Here is a 25746-nt window from a genome sequence, read left to right on the forward strand (position 1 = left end):
TAGGTGAGAAGCAAGTGTTACAAAGCTGGACCTGATGTAGTAACATCTTTCATTTTTATATAGCTTATAAAATGACTTCACATGTGAAATAATGTTTGGCCCAAAAGACAACCCCATGGAAGGAAGTGTGTGTGTGTGTGTGTGTGTGTGTGTGTGTGTTCAGTTGTATCTGACTCTTTACAACCCCATGGACTATAGCCTACCAGGCTCCCCTGTCCATGGGACCATCCAAATAAGAATATTGGAGTGGATTGCCATTTCCTCTTCCAGGGGATCTTCCCGACCCAGTGATCCAACCCGAGTCTCCTGCATTACAGTTGGATTCTTTACCACTGAGCCACCACGGAAGGAAGAACGTTGTCATTGCACAGATGAAGGACTTGGAGGCTCTGAGATTAAGTGTACTTATAAGGTCACAACTTAGTGACTGAACAACAGCAACAAGAGGTCACAAAGCTAGTGGAACACAGGGCCAGGAGAAGGGCACAGGCTGCTCACAGTGCAGTCATTTTTTAAAATAAAACTTTTGAGAAAGTTGTCCACTTTATTGGTTATCCCTCACAACAATCTTCAGTGAGAAGCTGCTGAACATAAGTTTTTACATTTCTTCTCAACATAGGTTTTTATATTTAAGTCACTTGCCCAGAGTTACCCAGCTCTTTTCAATCTAAAAATAATGACAATTTGGGTATAAAAATCTCCCTACATCAAAAATTTTAAACGGCTTCATAGCTATCACTTTAGTAAGAAATAACTCCTTTTGAGTTTTTTTTTTTTTTCTCTTTTCTCCCTGCCCTACCAAGTGGGAAAACATGGAACTAATCACACTGATGGAATACTATGAGTAATATTGAAAATTTTCATGGCATCAAATTTGGACTAGGAACAGGCAGTTTATTTTCTTCTTTTTAAAATTCATGTATTGTAAAAGTAATAAATATATACTTGATTTTTTGGTAACAGGACAATGGAAAAGGATGTAAGAAAAATATGAGTGCCTCTCCTGGCTCATTTCCTTTACCAGATAAACACTGTTGAGTTTGTTAAACAGGTAAACACTGTTTGATGTAGTTTATCCCAGAAGTTTGTTTTATATGTTAATTTTATTTTATAATTCTTGACATTATAAACAAGATTGTAACAAATATTGTTCATATTCTTTGCACACATACAGAGCATTACTACACAATAGATGTCTAGGAGTAAACTGCAGGTAAAAATTTTTTCACATAGCTTTTCGAGTACAGAAATTGCCTTCCCAAAAGTCTGACCATCTTATACTACCCTATAGCCTTGCAAACTTTTTCTATCATCTTCATTAAAATATAATTAACAAATAAAACTATAAGATATTTAAAGCGAATGATGTGAGGATTTGATATACATATATAGTATGAAAGAATCTCTCCCATCTAGTTAACACTTTATGGCATCATATATTTATCTTTCTTTTTCTTTTGGTGAAAAAAATTAAGTTCTGTTCTTAGCAAATTTCAACTATACAATACATTGTTATCAACCATAGTCACCATATTATAACTAGATCCTTAGACTAATTAATCTTATAACTGAGAGTTTGTACCCTTTTATTAACCACTCCCTATTTCTCATATTGTCCTGTCCCGGAAAACCACTTTCTTAAGCTCTGTTTCTGTGAGTTCTACTTTTTTCCATTCTGATTTCACATGTATGTGATACCATGAAGTACTTGTCTTTGTCTCACTTATTTTACTTAGCATAGTGCAGTCCAGATTCATTCATGTTGTTACAAATTACAGTACTTCATTCCCTTTTAAAGGGAAATCAGTTCAGTTCAGTCCTTCAGTTGTGTCCGACTCTTTGCGACCCCATGAATCACAGCACGCCAGACCTCCCTGTCCATCACCAACTCCCGGAGTCCACCCAAATCCATGTCCATTGAGTCGGTGATGCCATCCAACCATCTCATCCTCTGTCATCCCCTTCTCCTCCTGCCCTCAAACTTTCCCAGCATCAGGGTCTTTTCAAGTGAGTCAGCTCTTCGCATCAGGTGGCCAAAATATTGGAGTTTCAATTTCAACATCAGTCCTACCAATGAACACCCAGGACCGATCTCCTTTAGGATGGACTTGTTGGATCTCCTTGCAGTCCAAGGGACTCTCAAGAGTCTTCTCCAACACCACAGTTCAAAAGCATCAGTTCTTCGGTGCTCAGCTTTCCTCACAGTCCAACTCTCACATCCATACATGACCACTGGAAAAACCATAGCCTTGACTAGATGGACCTTTGTTGACAAAGTAATGAAAATAATAGACCATTATGTAGAATCACATCTTTGTTCATTCATCTGTTGACAGACAGGTTGCTTCCATACCTTGATTATTGTGAATAATACTGCAGTGAACATGGGAATGCTATCCTTTTTAATGTGACTCTAGTAGTAAAGAACCCACTTGCTAATGCAGGAGATGCAAGAGATGAGGGTTTGATCCCTGGGTCAGGGAGATCCCCTGGAGCGGGGCATGGCCACCCACTCCAATATTCTTGCCTGGAAAATCCCATGGACAGAGACTCAGAGGGAGAGGGAGAGGGTGGGATGATTTGGGAGAATGACATTCTAACATGTATACTATCATGTGAATTGAATCGCCAGTCTATGTCTGACGCAGGATGCGGCTTGCTTGGGGCTGGTGCATGGGGATGACCCAGAAAGATGTTATGGGGAGGGAGGTGGGAGGGGGGTTCATGTTTGGGAATGCATGTAAGAATTAAAGATTTTAAAATTTAAAAATAAATAAATAAATAAATAAATAAATAAAAAAAGAGACGCCTGGCAGGCTACAGTCCACATGGTCACAAAGAGTAGGACACAGCTGAAGCAACTTAGCATGCAAGCATGCAATCCAATAGTAAAAAAAAAATGTCATTTAATTTGCATTCATCTGATTAGTAGTGACAGTGTGTCCCATTACATAGTTTTTATTTCTGTATTTTTTCCTTTTTGAATTCTTTGCTAATTTTCTATGTTTTGTTGTGGGATGAGTTTTCTTAATTAATGATTTGAAGGACCTCTTTTAAATTATGGATACATTTATATTTGTGTGTGTATAATATGAATGTTGAAAATATTTTCTCTCATTCTGTCAATTATGTTTTAATGTCATTTACATTTTTTAAACCATAACTATATTATAATTTTTAGGCAGCTATATTGAATGTTTATTTTTTCCCTTTGTTATTTTTGGCTGTTTAACATTCATTCTACATATTTTAGGAAAACAGCCTGATTTTCTTCTCTCCATTTGATAATCTGATAACACCATTGATTAAGATGTCCTGCCCTCTTAAAACCTGTGTCCTGAAATGAGATTTATATTCTCTGCTGTACCAAATTCATTTCCTTTTTAATGAATTGGACTCATATGCTTTATTTTGGATGTGAAACATCTGGACTATCATCAGCCTTTCATAAACTAACTTCCATCTGCACAGAATTGCTATAGATCTACCAAAGAAAATCAAATGTTCACACCCCCATAGAAACAGATGATCCTCAGAGAGTCTTCTAGACAACACTCTTGTATTCTACTGAAAGAACAATCAGTAACCTTTTTCTTGCCCATTTCAAAAGTCTTTCATCAAAATAACCCTTGAGTCACTGTCCTCAGCACCTATGCAGGCCATACTAGATATATGTTTATAATATCTTGTAGATATCTCTTTCCTATTAAGTTCAATTTAAGGTCTACTGTGTCATTTAAGACCACTGTTGCCTTATTGATATGCTGTCTGGTTGATCTTTCCATATCAGTAGGGTGTTAATGCTCCCTACTATTACTGTATTATTGTCGATTTCTCTCTTTATGGCTGGTAGTATTTGCTTTATATATTTAGGTTCTCCTACATTGGATATGTATCTATTAGTGAATATAATATCCTCTTGTATCAGCCACTTTATCATTATATAGTGGCCTTCTTTGTTTTTTGTTATAGCCTCTAATTTGTCTAATACTCTAATATGAGTATTGATACCCTCTCTTATCATTCTCACTTGCATGAAGTATTTTTTTCCATCTCTTCACTTTCAGTTTGTGTATGTCTTTAGCCCTAAAGTGAGTCTTTTGTAGACAGCATATTGAAGGGTCTTATTTTGTATCCAATCAGCTACCCTATATCTCTCCTCTCTCTTTTTTTTAAAGTCAAAGCATTTAGTTCATTGGCATTTAAAGGAATTATTTACCCTTATGGGGAGTCCTTTGTGTGTGACTCTGTTTTTCTCTCGCTGCTTTTAGAATCATCTTTTAATCTTTAACTTTTGCCATTTTAATTATATATCTTGATGTTATTCTGTTTGGGTTCATCTTATTTGTAACCTTCTGTGCTTCCTGTACTTGGATATGTTTCCTTCTTCAGGTTTGGGACGTTTTATTTTTCCAAATATATTTTTGATCCCTGTCTCTCTCTCTTCTCTTCCTGGAACACTTATGATGAATGAATGTTGGCACATTTAATTTTCCCAGAGATTGCATATATTGTTCTTGTTTGTTTGTTTGTTTCTTTCTTTTTTTTTTTTTTTGTCTTTCTGCTCTCTTGATTGGGTGATTTCCATGATTCTACCTTCCAGATCGCTTTTGTGTTTTTCTGTATCACTTAGTCTGCTATTGCTTCTAGGGTGTTTTTTATCGCAGATATTAAATTATCTATTTTTGATTGAGTCTTTTTTATATTTTCTAGGTTCTTGTTAAAATGATCTGTTTAGATCAAGTCTCTTCCCTAATTCAGTTACCACTCCTATCACCAATATTTTGAATTATTTATCTGGTAAATTGTTTACTTCTATCTTATTATTATTAGGGATTTTCTCTTTGCTCTTTCTGGAGAAGGAAGTGGCAACCCACTCCAGTATTCTTGCCTGGAGAATCCCAGGGACAGAGGAGCCTGGTGTGCTGCTGCCTATGGGGTTGCACAGAGTCGGACACGACTGAAGTGACTTAGCAGCAGCAGCAGCTTGCTCTTTCACTTGAGAGTAGTTCTTCTGCCTTTTTAAGTTACTTAACTGTCTCTGCCTCTAGTTACCTATTGTGGTCTTGAAAGGGTGTTCTTATGTGGGAGCATCTCCGTGCAGACTGTTTGTGCCCACAGTTGGAGGGCTGGATTTGACATGAACACTTCAAGTCTTTCCTCAAAGAATGCTGGCAGCTAAGCTACCACCTTGGTAGGGAGTGGGGCTGGAGATTGAGAAGCTAGAGCCCAAACAGGGAGTGGGTCAGGACTTCCTCTCTGCTCAGTGGCTGTCACCACTCTGTTAGGGGCAGAGTCTGTTTCCTCAGGAGCTGAAGCAGAAGCCTTGAGGGTCAGGCTTTAGCTGGCTCTGTTCCCTTTAACTGTTTGTTTTTCCTTCTACCCACCCGGGGGCCTTTGCTCCAAAGGAAGGGAGTACTGAAGCAAGTGGCGTTTGTGAGCCAACAGAGGTCCAATGTTCTGCTGATGGTACAACCCACAGTTGCATATTTCTCTCCAGATCCAGTGCTGCAAATGTGGTGTGGAGTGAGTAAGGCCAGGGTATTTGCATGGCTTGGCCTGGGGGGCACAGTGCACAGCAGTCATGGGAAACGCAGCAGCCAAGCTGCCATCGGAAGTCTGGGCTGCTTCCGCTGCTTGAGTAAGTGCTAACAATGGCTGCCACTGCCCAACCTGGTCTCTGCCTCAAGACCAGGTTGCCTCTGCATCCCAAGTTTGAGTTTTTACCCAGGTCCTAGACACCATAATCCAGTGTCTTGCTGTAGCATGGAGTAAGGGTTGGGGCATTTGCTTGGCTCTGCCTGGAGAACATAGCAAGGTAGTCCTGGGAAAACTGACAGTGAGTAGGCAGACATCTTTCCAACCTGCCTGGTCGGATGCCAGCACCACACACTCCTCACAATTGGAACCCATTCTTCTTCAGTCTTTAGATTTTTCCTAGCAGTTCTCCAGCCAGCTAAGGGGGCTTGTCTCCTACATGTAGGACCCCAGAACTGGGCTGCCCCACCTGTGACTCTGTTTGCTCACCTTCCAGGTGGGTTCTGTCTGTGTGAGTTCCTTTTCTCTCTGAGTCCCCTCCCAGGGGACCAATCTGGTCCTAATGTGGTCATTTCCCCCCCCTCATCTTACCCGATTATCTTTCTCACAGGCTTAGTTTTATAGGATTACTTTTGCCAGTTTCCAGTTAGTTTCCAGTGAGAATTGTTCCACATGTAGATGTACTTTTATATATTCATGGAAGGAGGAGGTAAGCACCACATCCTCTTACTCTGCCATCTTGATCTCCTTCCCACGAAGATAATTTTTTAAAACAAAATCAACAAGTGTTTGTTAGCTGCTTGGCCCTGTGATTAAATAGTGAGTAATACCTAGCTCTTGCACCCAAGGTACTTACCCTGTTCCTAAATCTATTCCTAGGAACAGAATAGGCATTGGGAAGAAGAAAGAAACTCAGAGTGGAGCGAGATAAGGACAAACTGGAACCTCCTGGCACCTCTGCATCTCTGTTCTTTATCACCTTTAAGCAACAACAGCTCTTTCACATCTACCTCCCAAATTTCATGTAAAACGTCTCTGGTAGCAAGTCCTACTCTGAACCATATACAAATATACTTTCAGTTTAGCTAAATTAACAGTATGAGCACACCATGACCTAGGCTTTGTTGACTTAGTAAGTATATGTGCTTCTTTTAACCATATTTAATTAAGTAAAGATAATAACAAAAGAATGCTTTGATCTAACACGATGCAACCATCACAAATACAACCAAAACGTGTTAAAACTACTTTTAAAAAAGAAATTTCAAAATCAAAATCACTTTGCCCACATTTAGATGATATCCATTCCTCTTCTGAATCACCTATTGATATCTTGTCATTTAAGTTGATAAACTAATATATAAAGTTATCTATTGTTAGAGTTTATCTGGTAGGGTAATGGGAAGGTCTGGGCTATAAGCAGCCTTGTTTCATTCGGGTGCTGTATTTTTTTCATTAACTTTTATTATAGGATAGAAGTACTAAGAGGCTCCACAAGAGACTGAGACATACTCCTAACCCACCTTGTGCAGCAGCAGTCCAATTTTACTTAAGAGTCATGATTAATCACTCCAGATACTATATAGCATAACCCAATTTTTTGCGTTGTTTTCCCACTGGTATGAGAAGCCTAAGGTGGAAAAGGTGGCATTTTCAACTTCTAATTTAATGAAAACATTGTTTTCTTCCCTGGTGAAAGTGTTTCTCCCTTGGTAACAAAAATCTTTAGATCAACAAAACCTAAAGTTGTAGAGATAGAGCAAACATCTTGCTAGTGGATCATAAGAAGTAAATGAGAGGAGCACTACCCATTTCCATCTCTTAGTTCCTAGAGCCAAGAATCCTGGCTATGGGAGAAATGGCAACCTTTGTTAGTGGTTGAGAACATATACCATACCTTCAAAGACATCAACATAGCATTTTAGTGTGCCCCAGCTGGTGCTATAACTAAGCTATCAAAAAGCCACTCTACTGTTGTATCAAGTCAGCTGCTTCAGAGTTATGGGGAGCCTGGTAAGGCATGAGCCCATTGCTGTACTTCATTTACTATACAGTGAGTTTTTTTGGTAGGAAATAATGTTGTGTGAAGGTCCATGGTTATGAATAACACATTCTATAAGCACATGGGTGGTGTTTGGTCTGAAGCACTTGGCAGGAATGTAAATCCAGAGTAAGTGTGCATTTCACTGACAACAAAGCACTGTCCCTCCTATCAGAGAAATAATCTATTATCATCTGCCTGTCACCATGTGGCTAGATGCTTCCCCTGAGGCATAATGTCATATCAATGCTCAATGCTGGTTTATGCTCTTGAATGTCTTTCTGGATGTTTATTAGTGGTCATAGCCCTATTAGCCTTGGTGAGTAGAGGTTCATGTTGCTTAGTCCATGTACAACATTCCTCCTGCTGCTGAGGTCACTTTATTCACAAGCTTTATGAGCCCCTTGGGCAAGGATAGGAATGGCTGGAGAAAGAGACTGACTGACATCCATGAATAGTATTTTCCATATTGATATCTATACACACAGGTGCCAGGGGGTGTGGACATTTATTCCAGCAACAAAAATCATTTCTGGAGTAGCAGCTGCACTTGGAGTCATCAGCAAGTGAGATTTATTATAATTCACTGTCATTATTCAAGACCTCACCCATTTTCTGTATAGGACAGATAGACAAGTTGAATGAGAGTATGCTAGGAATGACCGTCTCTGCATCTTTAAAGCACCTGGTGGTGTCACTAATCTCTGCAATCCCTCCAAGAATGCGGTAATGCTTTAGGTTTACTGTCTTTCTATGCAGAGCCCATTTTAGTGCTTAAGGCCTTTCTGCCCTAAGAGCCAACGTGAGGATTCCAAACGCTGCTGAGTACATCCACTCTAACTATTTGTTCTGAAATTTGGAGGAAACATCACAGGGAACATTTGAGGACATGTGAGCTCAGAGCTTACTGAATTTGGGGACATTCTGGGCCCAAGCCAATACTTCATCAATTGCTTGACCTCCCTAAGTGCCTATTCTGAGCGGTGGGCCAAAATGCTGTTTGGGTTTCCAGAAATGAATGTCATTTCAGAGACAGTGTCTGGTAATCGCTGAAAAATCTGATTATTTACCCTTTCCCTGTGAATATTCATGCTGGTACGTGTTCTCAGTTCCCTCTGGGGAAGGCGAGGAGGAGGACTATCCTATCAATTTTTTGCTATGTAACAGGGTTCTTCCTCAAAAGCACCTGTTCTCCTCTTTGTTCTAGGTACTCTGAGCCTGTTAACTGGTTCAGATTGGGAATTGGTTAAAGAATTGATCATAGCCTTCTGTCGTATTGTAGTGACTCAAGTGAGACTTGTGTTCACAAGATGGAGAGCTTTCCCACTATATTAAGACTTTGGCAGGCTGCCAATTGATTTCAGTTCTATAGATAGCATGATCATCTAGCCAATGGCAAAGATCACTTTGGCTAACTCATCCTAATTACTATTTTGGCTTAGCTGCCCATTGTTGTCACCAAATCCACATTTTCTTTGGTGATTTTGCACTGCCACTTATCTGTTGCCACCCAAGAATTCCCACTGAATTCTAGGAATCCAGTTTTATGGAAAGAATTCACCACTCATCCCTGGCCTATAGAGAATATCTACCACAGAGCTCCTCAAAGATGCCAGAACTCTCCTTATGAAGAAGGTATTTCTTTCAGCTTTGGACAGCGTTGGTAGAAGGAATGTCCTCTGGACCTTCCTAAGGCTGAGGGTTGTGTGAGAAAACAGAGCAATTGCATTCTATCATTCCAGTAGCCCTAAGCCTTTGTATGATCTCTTGCTTTACAGTACACAAAGAAGCTCTAACATTGCAGTTTTATTTAGTGCAAATTAAATTTGGGTCTAGATTTCAGTCAGTCAACAAAATTGTTAGACTCTCTCCTAGCTGCTCAAAGTATCACCATAAAGCCGAGATTATACACGGTGGATACTTATCAACAAATTCACCTTAATTCAATATTGTTTTTTCTACCCTCATCCAATTAGCTTATCTGGGAATTTAAAACAACAACTACATCATTTTCTAAATTTTCCAGTGCATGTAAAAGCACTTATTTTCAGTATAATATTCTATAGCAGAAACTTGGTCATCCCCAGCCTTGTCTCCTATAGGCACTTGATTACAGGTATCAAAAGTAAACATTGAAATGATTGTCAGGGGACTACTGGAATCCGTTTTACCACTGGCCACAGTAATACTGATACCTTTAAATCCAACAAGATCAGATGTGTACGTGTGTGCTTAGTCGCTCAGTCGTGTCCAACTCTTTGTGACCCCATGGACGATAGCCCTCTAGGCTCTTCTGTCCTTGGACTTCTCTAGGCAAGAATACTGGAATGGGTAGCCATTCCTTTCTCCAGGGGATCTTCCTGACCCAGGGATTGAACACAAGTCTCCTGAGTTAGCAGGCAGATTTTTTACCTTCTGAGCTAAAAGGGAAGCCCGATACAATCAGATATTCATCTTTAAGTGTTTATTGACCTGGAAACTTAAGGTTACATTACCAGTTGCTTCAGCAATTAATATTTAATCAGGAAAGCAGAAGAACTATGATATTATGAAAAAGAAAATTTATTATAGTAGGTATACCTCATAGAGTTGTGGAAGAAGCTGAATAAGTAAAGGTCTGAAAAAATCAGAAAAAAGTCATTAACTATCCCTGGCATGAGTGAAACAGTTGAGTTTTCAGAAAGCTAAGCATGGCCATCTGCTGGTGTAGACTATGCAGTAAGCTGGTGGAAAAAATCCATGGGAAGTTTGGGGTCCTTTTTGGCTTTTGCTTCTGTGATTTCATAGCAAACCATCAGGGGATGGACCTGGCATAGCCCCTGATTAGAAATGCCAGGAGTTGAAAAAGAGAAGTGGATACAAAATAGGAAAAGACAAGTACACTGTGAAAGGAGTATGTGCAAAGGTCCTCAGGTAGGAGATGTTTTAGTTTACTTAAGACAGTGAAGAAGAACAGTATGGCAAAAGGTAGAAGAAAAGAAGGTTAATTCAAGAAGAGATCGAAAAGATAGTGAAAGTGAAGTCGCTCAGTTGTGTCCGACTCTTTTTCTCCCCATGGACTGTAGCCTATGAGGTTCTTCCATCCATGGAATTTTCCAGGCAAGAGTACTGGAGTGGGTTGCCATTTCTTCTCCAGGGGATCTTCCCTGACCCAGGGATTGAACCTGGGTCTCCAGCATTGCAATCAGATGATTTTACCGTCTGAGCCACCAGGGAAGCATAGAAAAAATAGGTGAAAAGATAGAAACGAGTCAAATTATGTAGGGCCTTATAGAAATCAGCAAATTATTCTAAGCACTTTGGGAAACCATTTAAAAGATTCTTAAAGCTCCTAAGTGTCATTATCACTATCACCATATTTACTTATTTTGTACCAGGGACCATGATGCACATTTTACATAATTATTCACCTAACACTTACTGAGCACCTGCTATGCGCTAGACATTCTACTGGCTACCAGGACTGTGAAAATAGTCACTCTTTTCAAGAATTCTGTGGTCTAGTAAGCATCATTACATTTAATCTTTACAATAGTCCTATAAGAGAGGAAACTGAGGTTGGGAGGAAACTGGCAAATTAAATCGCCTGAGGATATCCAATTAGCAAGTAACATGGCCAGTATTAGAATCCTGCTCAGTTGTATTCCCAAGACTTGGCTTTTAGTCCGTAGTCTATCTGCTTCCCCTGCTGTTATGCAAACACTCAGATAAATCTAAGGAATAAATCACTGGGATATGATTAATTTCTTGTCTCTCATGGTCCTCTGTTGTCTATGCCTCTGTCAATAAGTATATCTTAGGTTATAAATTTTACTTGAGCAAGGCTCATGAGACAGCCTTGAGTATGTCAAGTGCCCTTTACAGAATTCAGAGCAATTAATCTTACCAGCTCTCTGGGTTTATCATGAGCATGGTATACATCGGGCAGGTACCTTGCTGTCCATCTTGACACTTGAACTTCTGCGTCATATTGGACATGTTCACTGGGATGACACATCTAACCTGGTGGTTTCTTATGGGAATTACATATTGTTTTGTCATATTCTCTTTCCTTAAACAGGAAATGTATTCATATGTTTTTTTTTAACTTTTAAAATATATTTTCCCACTGACTCTAAGAAAAAAGAGTTAGTTTAATTCTGAATACATTGAACCTGCAGATAAAAATCTAAATTTGGTTGTCATAACTGTCAGGCCATTTAGAAACCAAATAACTCACATCCTGCTAATTGCTTTTATGTTCATTTATCCAAGAGACATGAGTCATCACTCACAGAATCCTAATTGTGAATGACTTATACCTTGTTGATGACAGACCTCTGTGTTGTTCTTACAGAAATTGTCCAAGATTTTTTTTTTCAAAATAATTTTAACTTTCTCTGATTTTAGTTTATCTGATAAATGAATGTTTTTGTCAGAAGTATGTCACCTAGGGCCTACCTTACCTGCTTTACTTTCCTGTAGCCAAAAGGTTGTTCAGGAGCCAGGAAAACTGAGTTTCAGAACTTTTTGCTGCGAGGAGTGTTGATGCTGTGATGACAGATTAATCCAGGCATATGATTGCTGAAGCTCTGCTCTAGAAGCACAGGTTCTTTTTAGCAGGGAATCCAAAAACATCTGTCTGTTGAAAGGCGACAGAGACACGAAAGTCCATGTAGTGCGTGTTTGCGCCTATTATAACAAAGCTCACCACGTTCCAGAGCAATCAAGACGCCATTACATCACTATTAAGATTCTAGATGTACTTTTCTAAGTTGGGTATTAATTATAAGGGGCTATTCAAGATTGAGGAGGGAGAATTAATATAAATGTAATTTGCAGAATATAACATTGTACTTATTGACATAAAAAGCTGCTGATTCAGATTCAAATGTTATCAACAGATTTACATAGTCACATGTTTTGGGTGAATATTTCTTTGGTCTAACTTTCTTTTACACCACCAGCTGTCCATTACAGGGACCATGTTGGGTTGTTCCTTATGAAATATTAGCTTTACAAGAATTACTTATAGGGACTAATTCTTGATTCCTTTAAAATAACTCTCAAAGGCCTTGTATCCCACATATCTGGGAATTTCACATTAAGGAAAGATTGACTTAATTAAAACATAATTTATGTATTTTTTTAGCACAGGGAGTGGTAGTACAAACTGTATGGAAGATTATTCCAAATGGGAGGATCCAGCAGTAGGGATCAATCTTTCTGCTGAGTCAAATCTTGGCTTCTCTTCTGAGATTTCTGATATATGGGCATCAAGGAGCACTATGTATAATACAATGATAGGTTTTGTTACATGCACGTCTTGCCAGTAGATGCTACTAAAAATAGTCATTTTTTCTTTAAATCAACAAATTTCCTAATATTTATAAATTAGCATAAAAGTGGCATTTCAAAATACCCTAAATTTTGATAAAATAAAGAATTACTCTTTTTCATTAGTGGAAATAACAACACAGATAGGTGGATTAAATTCATATGACTTACTAGCAGGCAGAACCTGTGAGAAAATAATTCCTACCCTTCTATTTGAAAACAGCCATCAAATAGGACTTGAACTCAAGACCTGATGTGATTTCTTTATAATAGTAAGAGTTCTTTGGAATTTAATCAGTTTTTCCCAGTTTAAGCCTTCTTATACTCTGCAACAAATACAAGTTGATTTTCAGTTGATACTGCACTGAGACACCCTGGAGTTACAGTCTCTGTTGTGGCTCAGCTGGTAAAGAATGCACCTGCAATGTGGGAGACCTGGGTTCCATCCCTGAGTTCCATCACTGGGTTGGGAAAATCTTCTGGAGAAGGAAAAGGCTACCCACTCCAGTATCCTTGCCTGGAGAATTCCAAAGGGGTCACATAGAGTTGGACATGACTGAATGACTTTCACTTCACTATGAGAAGAGAATAATTTCTGTCACTCTTCCTCTCCCCCTCCCTCTATCACTCTCACTCTTCCTGAATCTCCCTTCCTCACTCTTTCTTCCTTCCTTTTTCTCCTTCTTTTTCTGGTCTTTTTGCTTATTGAGACAAGGACTCTCATTAGGATGACATATGAAACTACCACATTATTACAAATTAATTTGTGCACAGTAATATAGATTCCTTCCCTCACATTTCTACGCATCCTATTCCTGCTGTTTTCTCATTCTAAACCAAGAAAAAAGTGCATTAAAACATAGATAATAATTACCCTATAAGTCTGGGATTATCAATGCCAATCCAAGTCACTTGAAACCTGTGTAACCTACACACAGTAAAGGGGAGGACTATTATGATGAGAGACATAGAATACTGTTTGTTTTACTGATATATGTGTCCATTGCCATATGAGAATCCACACTGCAACTCTAGTTGATGGTTTCATTTCTGAGTTAATAAGGAAATTAAAGTCTTACTCTCGGAGTCATCTTGTTACAGAAAGTTCACTTCCTAGAGCAAAGGCTTATTAGGAATTTTTTCAAAAACCAGTCTGTAGCTACAATCAGGAACGAGGAAGCATAGAATAGAGTAGACCACAATCATTAAAGAAAGACTTAGTTACCAAGCTTCAGGGCAGGATCAGACAGGCTCAGACCCTGCTAGGCATTGTGCTTCCTGGTCAAAAGAGTTGGAGGAGCTCAGAGCTGGGCCAAGACAGAATGAAGAGGCAGAAGAGGCTCTGCCTCTTAGCTCTCTTAGAAGAGCTGAGCTGGAGTGTTAATGCAGAAAAAAATTTTTTACTTGTGATTCTTTCATGAGGCTGTAGACACAAGAAGCTCGTAAACTTCATAAATTTTGACCACTGTGTATGAAATAGCCTAGATCAATAATTCAAATCAATTAAACATTTTTAGACACGAGCTGGAAATGTACTGGTGATGATTGACATCAGAGTTAATTGTTTTCATAGATTAAAAAGTTATAGAACTGGCATGGCATATTATTTATCTATATAAGTACAACTTTCACTGTTTCTGAAGCATAAGGATAAAATTGTAGTGCTTTACTATTCCCAATAATGTAACTTTGCTCAGAGAAAGACCACATTATAGTCTCTTGTCAACAAATTTGTAACAACAAAATAAATACTTCTGAAGGTAACCATTTGCTCTTTTTCCTTACATTTAGTGATACTATTGGTATAACATGGAAGATGAAGTGTAGAAAAAAATTTATTCATCCATCCGTCCATGCTTGCAACAAATATCAGGTCTGGACTGGAGAAGTATATTTTGGGTCATCAGCCAATAGGAGGTAGTCGAAGCTCTGGATCCTAGAAACAGTGCATCATAATTTCAATTCAGATAAATTTGAGGTCAAATAGTGTTAAATGATACTAACAGATTAAAGGAAATAAGGGTTGAGAATTGACCTTTGGGTTTAGCAACATGAGGGTTATTAGTGACTTTGACAGGAGTAATCATTTCCTTGGAGTGGTGGGGGGAAAAAGACTAGTTCACCCAAGTTCAAGAGAGAAGTCAAAGGCTGTAAATACTGCCAAGGACTTTGTCTCGAAAGGAAGGAGAGAAATGAAGTACTAGCTGGGGTACACTGGGTCCCAAGAGGACTGTTTTTGCAGCATGTTTGTAGGTACATGAGAGAGATCCAAGAGAGGGGAAAATTGTTGATGCAAGTAAGAGAGAGAAAAACTGCTGGGATGACGTCCCTCGACAAATAAGAGGGAATAGGATCTAAATCCTAAGTAGGGGGATTGGCCCTTGCTTGGGGACCAGATAGTGACAGCAGAGACATTTCTCAATAGATAGTTGCGAAAGAATTTTAAAATACTTAGTATGGTCTTTCTCAAAATCTTAATTTTCATATACATACATATACACACACACATATATATATATATATTTCCTGGTGGCTCGGTGGTAAAGAATCTGCCTGCTAGTGCAGAAGATGCTGGTTCATACCAAAGTCAGGAAGATTCCCTGGAAAAGGTAATGGCAACCCACTCCAGTATTCTTGCCTGGGAAGTCCCATGGACAGTGGAGCCTGCCAGGCTACAATCTATGGAGTTGCAAGAGTTGGACATGACTTAGCAACTAGGACCAGTATATGTATATAACTTAAAATGTAGTTCAGAATTAATGTGGGGGAAAATAAGAATCTAAAGAAATGAACTTTCACCCATTAATGTTTATGGGAAAGATACTGCTGCAAACTATCCTCAAACTAAGACATGGTGAATGAAATCCTACAATGTAAGGCTATGGAGAATTAACTCTTTCCTGAGCTATTCTTCACAATAGCTCAGAGCATCCTGAACTAGGTAGAAAAAAACAAGCACCACAGAAATTACCTTTCCCCAAATATTACACACTCCTTATGCCTTTCATCCCATAGACTGCTCGACTACACACTGACTGAATATGTGATAGTGATAAGCACAAAGTGCATTATTACCAAAATAGATAAGCATCGTAGGAGAAGACTCTTGAGAGTCCCTTGGACTGCAAGGAAATCAACCCAGTCAATGCTAAAAGAAATCAGTCAATTGTTGCAATATTCATTGGGGAGACTGATCCTAAAGCTGAAGGTCCAATACTTTGGCCACCTGATGCAAAGAAAAGACCCTAAGGCTGGAAAAAATTGAAGGTAGGAGGAGAAGGGGATGACAGAGGATGAGACAGCTGGATGGCATCACTGACTTGATGGACATGAGTTTGAGTAAGCTCCTGGAGTTGGTGATGGACAGGGAAGCCTGGGCGTGCTGCAGTCCATGGGGTCACAAAGAGTCAGACACGACTGAGTGACTGAACTGAATTGAATCATTTCGTGAGAGAAAAGATCTTAGATCTTTGAACTTTCCAATGAGTGTAGGATCAGTTCCTCCCATGTGAATCACTTTGACATTTAAAGAGTTCATGGAACCAAGAGAAAGGTGAAGCCCATCGTTGTAAAAGGAAAATGTCGTAACCCTCATGGAATGTTCCTGGATCTCTGCCATACAGGGGAAGCAACTTGAAGTGGATGGCAAGAAAGTTACCCAGGTGATGAGCAGCCAATCAAGACACCTGAGGTTTGTGATCAGCAAGGCAATAAAGTGTCAGCTTGGGCTCCAGTACTAGTAGCCCTCACTGCATTCTATCATCATCTCCACAAAATGTGATCCAAAAGGATTAAGAGATTCAAGCCCTTCCTTTGCTCGCTCCCCTAAAGAGTGAAACAGACGTTGGTAAATATTTATTTAAGAAAGATTCTTTCTGATAACCAAACTGGATGCCTTTTCAGAGTAACCACAGAGGTAGGATTAGAATTGTCTCGGTGAACTAAGACGAGGTAGTTAGAGAAGGGAAGTTGGGTGTTACCATGGAAAGCTGGAATCCTGCTCTACTGGTGCATTAGTTTCTGCCACTTTGGAATCTTTTAATTGCCACCATTTCTGGGTAAACACAATGAGACCTGAGTTTGAAAAAAGGAGCGGGAAAGCACAAAGAACAGAGAGGCAGCCTTCCTATTTAGGGAAAATGGTAGGCAACCAGCATTTCATCAGCTGGGAAATAGAATGAAAATATATTGTATCTGAACCCTCAATAGGGCACTAAAAGACCCAGTATATTCAGAATTATCAATTCTAAAGCTCAAACCCTACATAAGGAGAAGAAAGAGGAGAGGGAAGGTCTCAAGTTCCTTAGTTACTTCTGGTGTTTCTGGCCGGAAAGAAAAAAAAAATCACCTTTTCCCTCCTCCATTTTATTGGGATCATCTCAATGAAGGAAACTAACTGTCCACAAGCCAGGCCAGGCTAGACAGCCTGGGCTTCACTGAATGCCACTGGCTAATTTTAACACCTGGCTCTCTTGTTCTTGAGTGTTAAGACTAGCAGTAATCAGAGGTGCTATGCTCTAGTTCTTTTTAATCCAGTTTTAATTATAGTATAAACACAATACTCACAGCAATAGAGTGATTTCCATGGATTGTTTTGGCAGGTATTAACTTGTTTCCAAATGAATGACTTATTTTCTTCCCTTTTTCCTAGTACTCTTTTCTTTTCCCCCCCGAAGGAACATCTTATTTGAAAAGCCACTGTCCTTCTTGTTAAATTAAGTTAATTACCTTTTATAAGTAGTAAAAAACACATTTTAGATTTACAGCAAGCAAGGCAAAGTAAAGTGTACCTCTTTTAGTAAAAATGACCCCAGTTTGGAGAAATAAAGAGCAGATTTTATACTTTTTCAGAAAATACCTTTTGGAAATAATTAAACTTGTATTTCACAATGAAGGTGAGAAAAAATTAAACTCTGATATTAAACAAGTATAATAAACAACATATTCAAACTCAATAATTTTAAATTTCATTATAGGTAGAGACTGCCTCTTTTTCTGCATATTATTGTAATTGCTATTATTATATTACACGTGCATATTAATGACCTCAATAGGTCATAGAGCCAACAGTAAGTGGAAGAGTTCAAATTTGGATATGGAACTTCCGGCTCCAATGTTAGTCATCTTTATTCCACAAACACTTCAAATTCTCGGTATCCCTCATTTTCATATTTTTCCCTGTTTCATTCTCTTAGTACCATATACAAGAGTAACTAGATTGACCTTGGGTTAGTATTTCCTCAGGGCTAAATGTATGATCTATCTGCTTTTTACCTGCTTCTCTCTGAGTATTTCCACAGTGTTTCAGGCAAAGTTCAACTTACTCAGTTTAGATGTGCTTTCACACCCTACAGACTGCCTACCTTTCTAACTCTATTAAATGGGAATAATAGTCCCAACTCTTAGAATTCTTCAAATATGATTAAAGCAAAAATGTATCTTCCACATTATGCTTTGTTTTTAATTAGAAACGAATCATAAACATCTATTAATTTAAAAAAAAAGAGCTGACAAGATTTTATTGCAAATGTCTGATAGACTAGGCTCTCATCCAACATAACTTGGTAGTAGGTTTAGAAAGTCACATAGGCAAACATTTTTTTCAAAAATATAAAGGAATAAAAATGTGAGAGAATAAAAACATTTCTTTTTTTTTTACCATGTGATAATAAGCAGGAAGGATTAGCAAACATTTAAATTTTTCATTTCTAGATGTTGCAAAATTTCAAACTTAGCCTGACCTTTTGGTGTTTCAGTTTGTCTACTTTTGGCATAAGATAATTTCTTGACTTTAAAGACATCAGGCAGCTCTTACCAATGAACGTTTTAATTATTCAAATTGCATAAATGACTTGAAAACATATGGAATCAATTTCCCACACAATATTCATTGGTTAAAAAATCATGAGAAAAATGGCTTTACTGTACATGGATTCAGTCTTCTTGAACTTTAAATTTTATGGGCTTCAAAGGTAAGATGATTCTTATTAGACATCAAACAAGTCAGAATGGACCATGAGGCAATGCCCATCCAAACTATTTCAATTATTATTAGCTTCCACAGCAATTGGTTTTTATCTGTACAACATATTTATCACTGCCCTTCCCTTGCCCCTTAATACACTATCATATTATCCTTTAAAATGTTACTAAACCTTTGCAAGATAAATCAGGCCTCCTACAATCTATGGAATATTAAAGAGAGCCAAAACATATGATTTGTTACAATATTCATTCTGTATGGACTTGTGATGGAAAAAAAAAAAAAAACAAGCCCATTTAATGATAAGATCATATTGGAAAAGGCCACCGTTCATCAACTCACCAGTGTTTACCAAGCTCTCGACTCCTCCATTATATGAGTTTCACCACTTGCTTTCTAAATCTAAATTCCAAGCCATGGGGACACCATAACCCTGCTGTTCTATTACTTATTTTTCTGTCACTTCACTTAATGGCACTGAGCATCGTGTGGACTGTGTGGGATTATAGCACATGGTATGAGAAAGCTAGTGGGAGGACATTACAGAAACAGTTATGTTGAAATGAAAGTCTGGCATACACACCAAACCATCTTCCAATTCTTTCCCATTTCCAGTTTTGGCCCTACTATCATATATTATTACTAACATTTATTTTGTTATCCTTCTGAATGATTTCATTTTGCGATATAATAACTTTAAAATTTATCATATTTCAGTTCGTGTATCCCTAAAACTTTAGTAGAAAATGCATTATGATTTGAAAGGGTACAGACTGAAGCGAGGTTGATCATTACACTAATAATTGATCACCTAAATCCTAGCATAAAGATTAGGTTCATTGATTTCTCAGTGTGCATAAGAATGTAAGGGGTCGCAGGATGAAAATGAGTTTTGTATGGTTTGTTTGCATGTACAGTTGAGTCTCTTTGTTCTCACATTCTGCCTTTGTGAGTTCACCTACTCACAAAAATTTATTCGTAACCCACAAATCACACAGTTTTGTGGTCATTCATACACAAGCCCAGAGCAGTGACAGCAAGCATATGTCCCGGTGAGGTAGAAAAAAGTGAGGCTTTCATACTGGAAATGTGTCATTTCTGTAGTCTCTTTAGTGTAACTTTTTTTTGGTTGCATGTTTGTGCTTTCTGTTGTGATTCAGTGTTTAAAATGAACTCCATCGCCCAGTGATGAAGTATTGTCTATTGTTCCTAAGTACAAGACGTCTGTGATTGTATCTTCTGGATATGTGTTAGATAAGGTTCACTCAAGCAGGACTTACGGTGCCTTTAGCTGTGAGGCCAATGTTAATGAATCAATGATAATAGCAAGTAAAGTGCTTTTCAACAGAAACAAAGCAAGGTTATGTATTAATCAGTTATTGAAAATGTGATGATTGTAGGAACCTATCCCTTTCTTTCCTCTAGGAACAGAGGTTTAATATTTAAGCCAATTTTATAGGACAGAACTACCACAAATAAGGAGAACGTAGGTTGTTTCCATGTCCTGACTACGATAAATAGTGCCACAATGAACAATAGGGTGCATGTATCTTGTGGAATTATGATTTTCTCCAAATATACACACTACTATGTATAAAAGAGATAACAAGAACCTACTGTATAGTACAGAGGGAAGAAAAGGTATGGTCTTGTTTTAGGACATATATTAAGTAACCTCCAAACTGCATTCCAGTATATGTTAGGTATAAATAAATACTGTTCAACTCCACTTATACAAGATACTTCAGTTCAGTTCAGTTCAGTAGCTCAGTTGTGTCTGACTCTTTGCGACCCCATGAATCGCAGCACGCCAGGCCTCCCTGTCCATCACCAACTCCCGGAGTTCACCCAAACTCATGTCCATCAAGTCCATCCAGTCATCTCATCCTCTGTCGTCCCCTTCTCCTCCTGCCCCCAATCCCTCCTAGCATCAGAGTCTTTTCCAATGAGTCAACTCTTCGCATCAGGTGGCCAAAGTATTGAAGTTTCAGCTTCAGCATCAGTCCTCCCAATGAACACCCAAGCCTGATCTCCTTTGGGATGGACTGGTTGGATCTCCTTGAAGTCCAAGGGACTATCAGGAGTCTTCTCCAACAGCACAGTTCAAAAGCATCAATTCTTCGGTGCACAGCTTTCTTCACAGTCCTACTCTCACATCCAAAAATGACCACAGGAAAAACCATAGCCTTGACTAGACGGACCTTGTTGGCAAAGTAATGTCTCTGCTTTTCAATATGCTATCTAGTTTGATCATAACTTTCCTTCCAAGGAGTAAGCGTCTTTGAATTTCATGGCTGCAGTCACCATCTGCAGTGATTTTGGAGGCCCCCAAAATAAAGTCTGACACTGTTTCCCCATCTATTTCCCATGAAGTGATGGGACCAGATGCCATGATCTTCGTTTTCTGAATGTTGAGCTTTAAGCCAACTTTTTCACTCTCCACTGTCACTTTCATCAAGAGGCTTTTAGTTTCTCTTCACTTTCTGCCATAAGGGTGGTGTCATCTGCATATCTGAGGTTATTGATATTTCTCCCGGCAATCTTGATTCCAGCTTCTGCTTCTTCCAGCCCAGCGTTTCTCTTGATGTACTCTGTATATAAGTTAAACAAGCAGGATGACAATATACAGCCTTGATGTACTCCTTTTCCTATTTGGAACCAGTCTGTTGTTCCATGTCCAGTTCTAACTGTTGTTTCCTGACCTGCATATATGTTTCTCAAGAGGCAGGTCAGATGGTCTGGTATTCCCATCTCTTTCAGAATTTTCCACAGTTTATTGTGATCCACACAGTCAAAGGCTTTGGCACAGTCAATAAAGAGCAGAAATAGATGTTTTTCCGGAACTTTCTTGCTTTTTCAATGATCCAGCAGATGTTGGCAATTTTGATCTCTGATTCCTCCGCCTTTTCTAAAACCAGCTTGAACATCAGGAAGTTCACAGTTCACGTATTGCTGAAGCCTGGCTTGGAGACTTTTGAGCATTACTTTGCTAGCATGTGACATGAGTGCAATTGTGTGGTAGTTTGAGCATTCTTTGGCATTGCCTTTCTTTGGGATTGGAATGAAAACTGATCTTTTCCAATCCTGTGGCCACTGCTGAGTTTTCCAAATTTGCTGACATACTGAGTGCAGCACTTTCACAGCATCATCTTTCAGGATTTCAAATAGCTCAACTGGAATTCCATCACCTCCACTAGCTTTGTTCGTAGTGATACTTCCTAAGGCCCACTTGACTTCACATTCCAGGATGTCTGGCTCTAGGTGAATGATCACACCATCGTGATTATCTGGGTTGTGAAGATCTTTTTATACAGTTCTTCTGTGTATTCTTGCCACCTCTTCTTAATATCTTCTGCTCCTGTTAGGTCCATACCATTTCTGTCCATTATTGAGCCTGTCTTTGCATGAAATGTTCCCTTGGTGTCTCTAATTTTCTTGAAATGATCTCGTCTTTCCCAGTCTGTTGTTTCCCTCTATTTCTTTGCATTGATTGCTGAGGAAGGCTTTCTTATCTCTCCTTGCTATTCTTTGGAACTCTGCAATCAGATGCTTCTATCTTTCCTTTTCTCCTTTGCTTTTCGCTTATCTTCTCTTCACAGCTATTTGTAAGGCATCCTCAGACAGCCATTTTGCTTTTTTGCATTTCTTTTCCTTGGGGATGGTCTTGATCCCTGTCTCCTGTACAATGTCACAAACCTCCATCCATAGTTCATCAAACACTCCGTCTATCAGATCTAGTCCCTTAAATCTATTTCTCACTTCCACAGTATAATCATAAGGGATCTGATTTAGGTCATACCTGAATGGTCTAGTGGTTTTCCCTACTTTCTTCAATTTTAGTCTGTATTTGGCAATAAGGAGTTTATGGTCTGAGCCACAGTCAGCTCCTGGTCTTGTTTTTGCTGACTGTATAGAGCTACTCCATCTTTGGCTGCAAAGAATACAATCAATCTGATTTCAATCAAGATACTTAGACTAGGCAAATTCATAGAGTCAGAAAATACATTCATAGTTTCCAAGGGCTAGGGGCTGGGGCATCGGGAGGGGAGATGGGGTGTTAGTGTTTAACAGGAACGGAGTTTTGGTTAAGCTTGGGTGATGGATGATGGTGAGAGATGCACAGCAACATGAATGCACTTAGTGCCATTAACTGTAGAGTAAATATGGTTAAAATGCTAGTTTTACATTATGTGACTTTTAACACAACAAAAAACTAAGGAGAATTGATGGTATATATGGCATGTTCATCATCTTTAGAAAGGGTCAGATGGAGAGTTTACAGGAAGGTATTAATATGAAGCATTTATTTTAATGAGAAGCTGTGTTTACTATATGTCTCATGCTCATCATATCCCTTTTTTTTTAAATTATGGCTTTTAATTCCTTTTTCAAAAATCTTGCTCATGGTTCTTTTTCTTACTATGGTTTAGGTGTCATTGAAGATATTTCTTAATCTAAAGTTCAACAAAGAGTGACTTGTTCAGAGTTCCCTGGAAGTGAGCTGGTGGTTGTGCCCACCTGGCCACACAGGTCTTCTCTGGGTCTTCCAAGTGACCACATTACGTCTTTAACAAGAGCACAGTGACATGTGGCAAAAAACAGAGTATTTCCTTTGAACATAATTCATGCTAAGTCACTTCAGTAGTGTCTGGCTCTTTGTGACTCTATGGACTGCAGCCCACCAGGTTCCACTTTCTATGGAATTTTCCATGCAAGAATACTGGAATGGGTTGCCATTTCCTTCTCCAGGGATCTTTCTGACCCAGGGATCAAATTGGCATGTCTTATATCTCCTGCGTTGGCAGGCGGGTTCTTTGCCACTAGTGCCACCTGGGAAGCCCCTCTTTTAAACATGCATGCGTGCTTAGTTGCTTCAGTGTGTCCGACTCTTTATGACCCTATAGACTGTAGCCCGCCAGACTCCTCTGTCCTTGGGATTCTCCAGGCAAGAATACTGAAGTGGGTTTTCATGCTCTCCTCCAGGGGATCTTCCTGACCCAGGGATCGTGTCTCTCTAGCACAGCAGGCAGATTCTTTATCTTTGAGTCACCTGAGAAGCTCCTCCTTTAAACATAAATGGATCCAAATTCAGGCTTTACTACTTCATGCTTATTTAACCTAAAATGAGCTGTCTACTTTTCCATGTTCTCTTTCCCTCTTCCTTTGTAAAATAAAGATAACAACAAAGCTTACAAATAAAAGTTTACTAACACCAAATTTAGAAACCCCTAGCCATGGAAGAAGAAGCCAGGTGTTGATTTGGGTGAGGAGCCCTTTTGCTCTCACGTTCCCCCAGGTTTTTCTCTCTATGAGGTTGTCTAGATTTTACTGCCCCTGCTAGCACCACCAGGAGGGATCCTCCTAGCCTTGGTGTTCTCTTTAACTGATCTGAACGTGATTTTGGCCTCTAAGACACTTCACTCACTATCAAGGTATACAAGAACTCTGGGTAAGCATGGGAGGCCTATGCTATAGATTGTTCAAAATGGCATTTGGAATCTTATGAAGACTGATCCTAGTTAGCAACAGCTCAATCAGAAATATACACTGTGGACATGAGTTTGAGCAAATTCCAGGAGATAACAAAGGACAGGGAAGCCTGGCATGCTGTAGTCGATGAGGGCGCGAGGAGTCAGACACAACTTAGTGATTGAACAACAAACTAGGCTTATGTTATTGTCTTTTTATATCTGTGTCCTTTTCATTTTTTCCCTCATTACTTAGTTAAAACCCTTTAAAAACAGGGGCCTAGAAAAAAATCCCCAGTTTTGCTAACGAACCCATTTGGTATTTCTGGCCATGTATTAGCTGTAGCTTTAAAAGGGGTGTAACTGGAACTGCAAGGTAAACATAGTCTGCAGGACAACAATCTAAACTGAGAAACATCCAAGAAACTTTAGGGAAAAGAGTTATTTGGTTAGATGTAATTGGCTACTGGAAAGAGTAGCAAAGCGGTTGTCACAAGGACCAAGTGTGACAATGTATGTAAAAGTGTTTGGTCCAATAATATGGTACATTCTTCTGAAGTACTTTGACAAGTAGAAGCACATATGCTAAAATTAATGTTTTTTTAAATGTTTGCATAAGGAACTTACCAAAGTTCAACAAGGAACGGGAAGGACAATATGATGTTTTAAAAAGAAATTGCAATTCCATCTATTCAGCTCAAATATATCATGTAATAAATTCATATAACTTTTTTTTTAAATGAAGTCTGTGATAGGGACCATTATCTCTATTTTACCAAAGGCAAAAAGATGTTACATGCATATTTCCAAATCACGGGTAGAATTTAAATTAGGACTAAAAACCTTAGGCCCCTGTGCATAATTACTGCTCTGTAGAACTTTTTGCCAGAGTTAATGTTATTGGTTGAATTCTACTCTTTCCTAGAATATGTCACATTTTATGATTTTTAAGTCTCAGGAAATCTGTTCAGTGTCCACTGCAAGACAATAAATAAAAGTACTTCTGTAAATAGTGTGCAATGACTACTTCTGGCTGGTAGAATAAGGGGAAAAGGGATCATAGCCACCAATTTATTTCCTGATTCAGAAAATGACTCACGATGTAACTTTCTGAACATTGCTTAACCTTTCAGCATTCCAGTTTCTACAGCTGAAAAACAAGGATAATGTTTGTCCACCTTACAATGGTAAATGCTCTAGAAATACACACAAAAAAGTTAATCTCCTATCAAGGGACAGTAAAGCTGGTTTTTCGTGTACTTGAGATATCACTGACACATTCGCAAAGCAGTTTCTGCCAAAGTTGTGTGGTTAATGCTTCCAGATCACCTCCCTAAACACCACATTGTGCACTGAACTCTCTTTATCCTGCCCTGAATCAGAATGGTAATCGCCGCGGG

General features: G+C 38.8%; 1 long non-coding RNA gene across 1 annotated transcript in view; it reads right to left on the reverse strand.

Annotated features, from left to right (window-relative positions):
* Positions 1-10028: 10028 nt before the first annotated feature.
* Positions 10029-25746, reverse strand: part of LOC121818747 (uncharacterized) — a 124045-nt gene continuing 108327 nt past the window's right edge. Inside the window, exons 6-7 of the long non-coding RNA XR_009599639.1 lie at positions 12025-12200; positions 10029-10780 (exon numbers count right to left, since the gene is read on the reverse strand). This is a non-coding gene — a long non-coding RNA (uncharacterized LOC121818747). The remainder of the gene's footprint in view (positions 10781-12024; positions 12201-25746) is intronic.

This window comes from Ovis aries, chromosome 2 (assembly GCF_016772045.2).
Source record: "Ovis aries strain OAR_USU_Benz2616 breed Rambouillet chromosome 2, ARS-UI_Ramb_v3.0, whole genome shotgun sequence".
Lineage (NCBI taxonomy): Eukaryota > Metazoa > Chordata > Mammalia > Artiodactyla > Bovidae > Ovis > Ovis aries.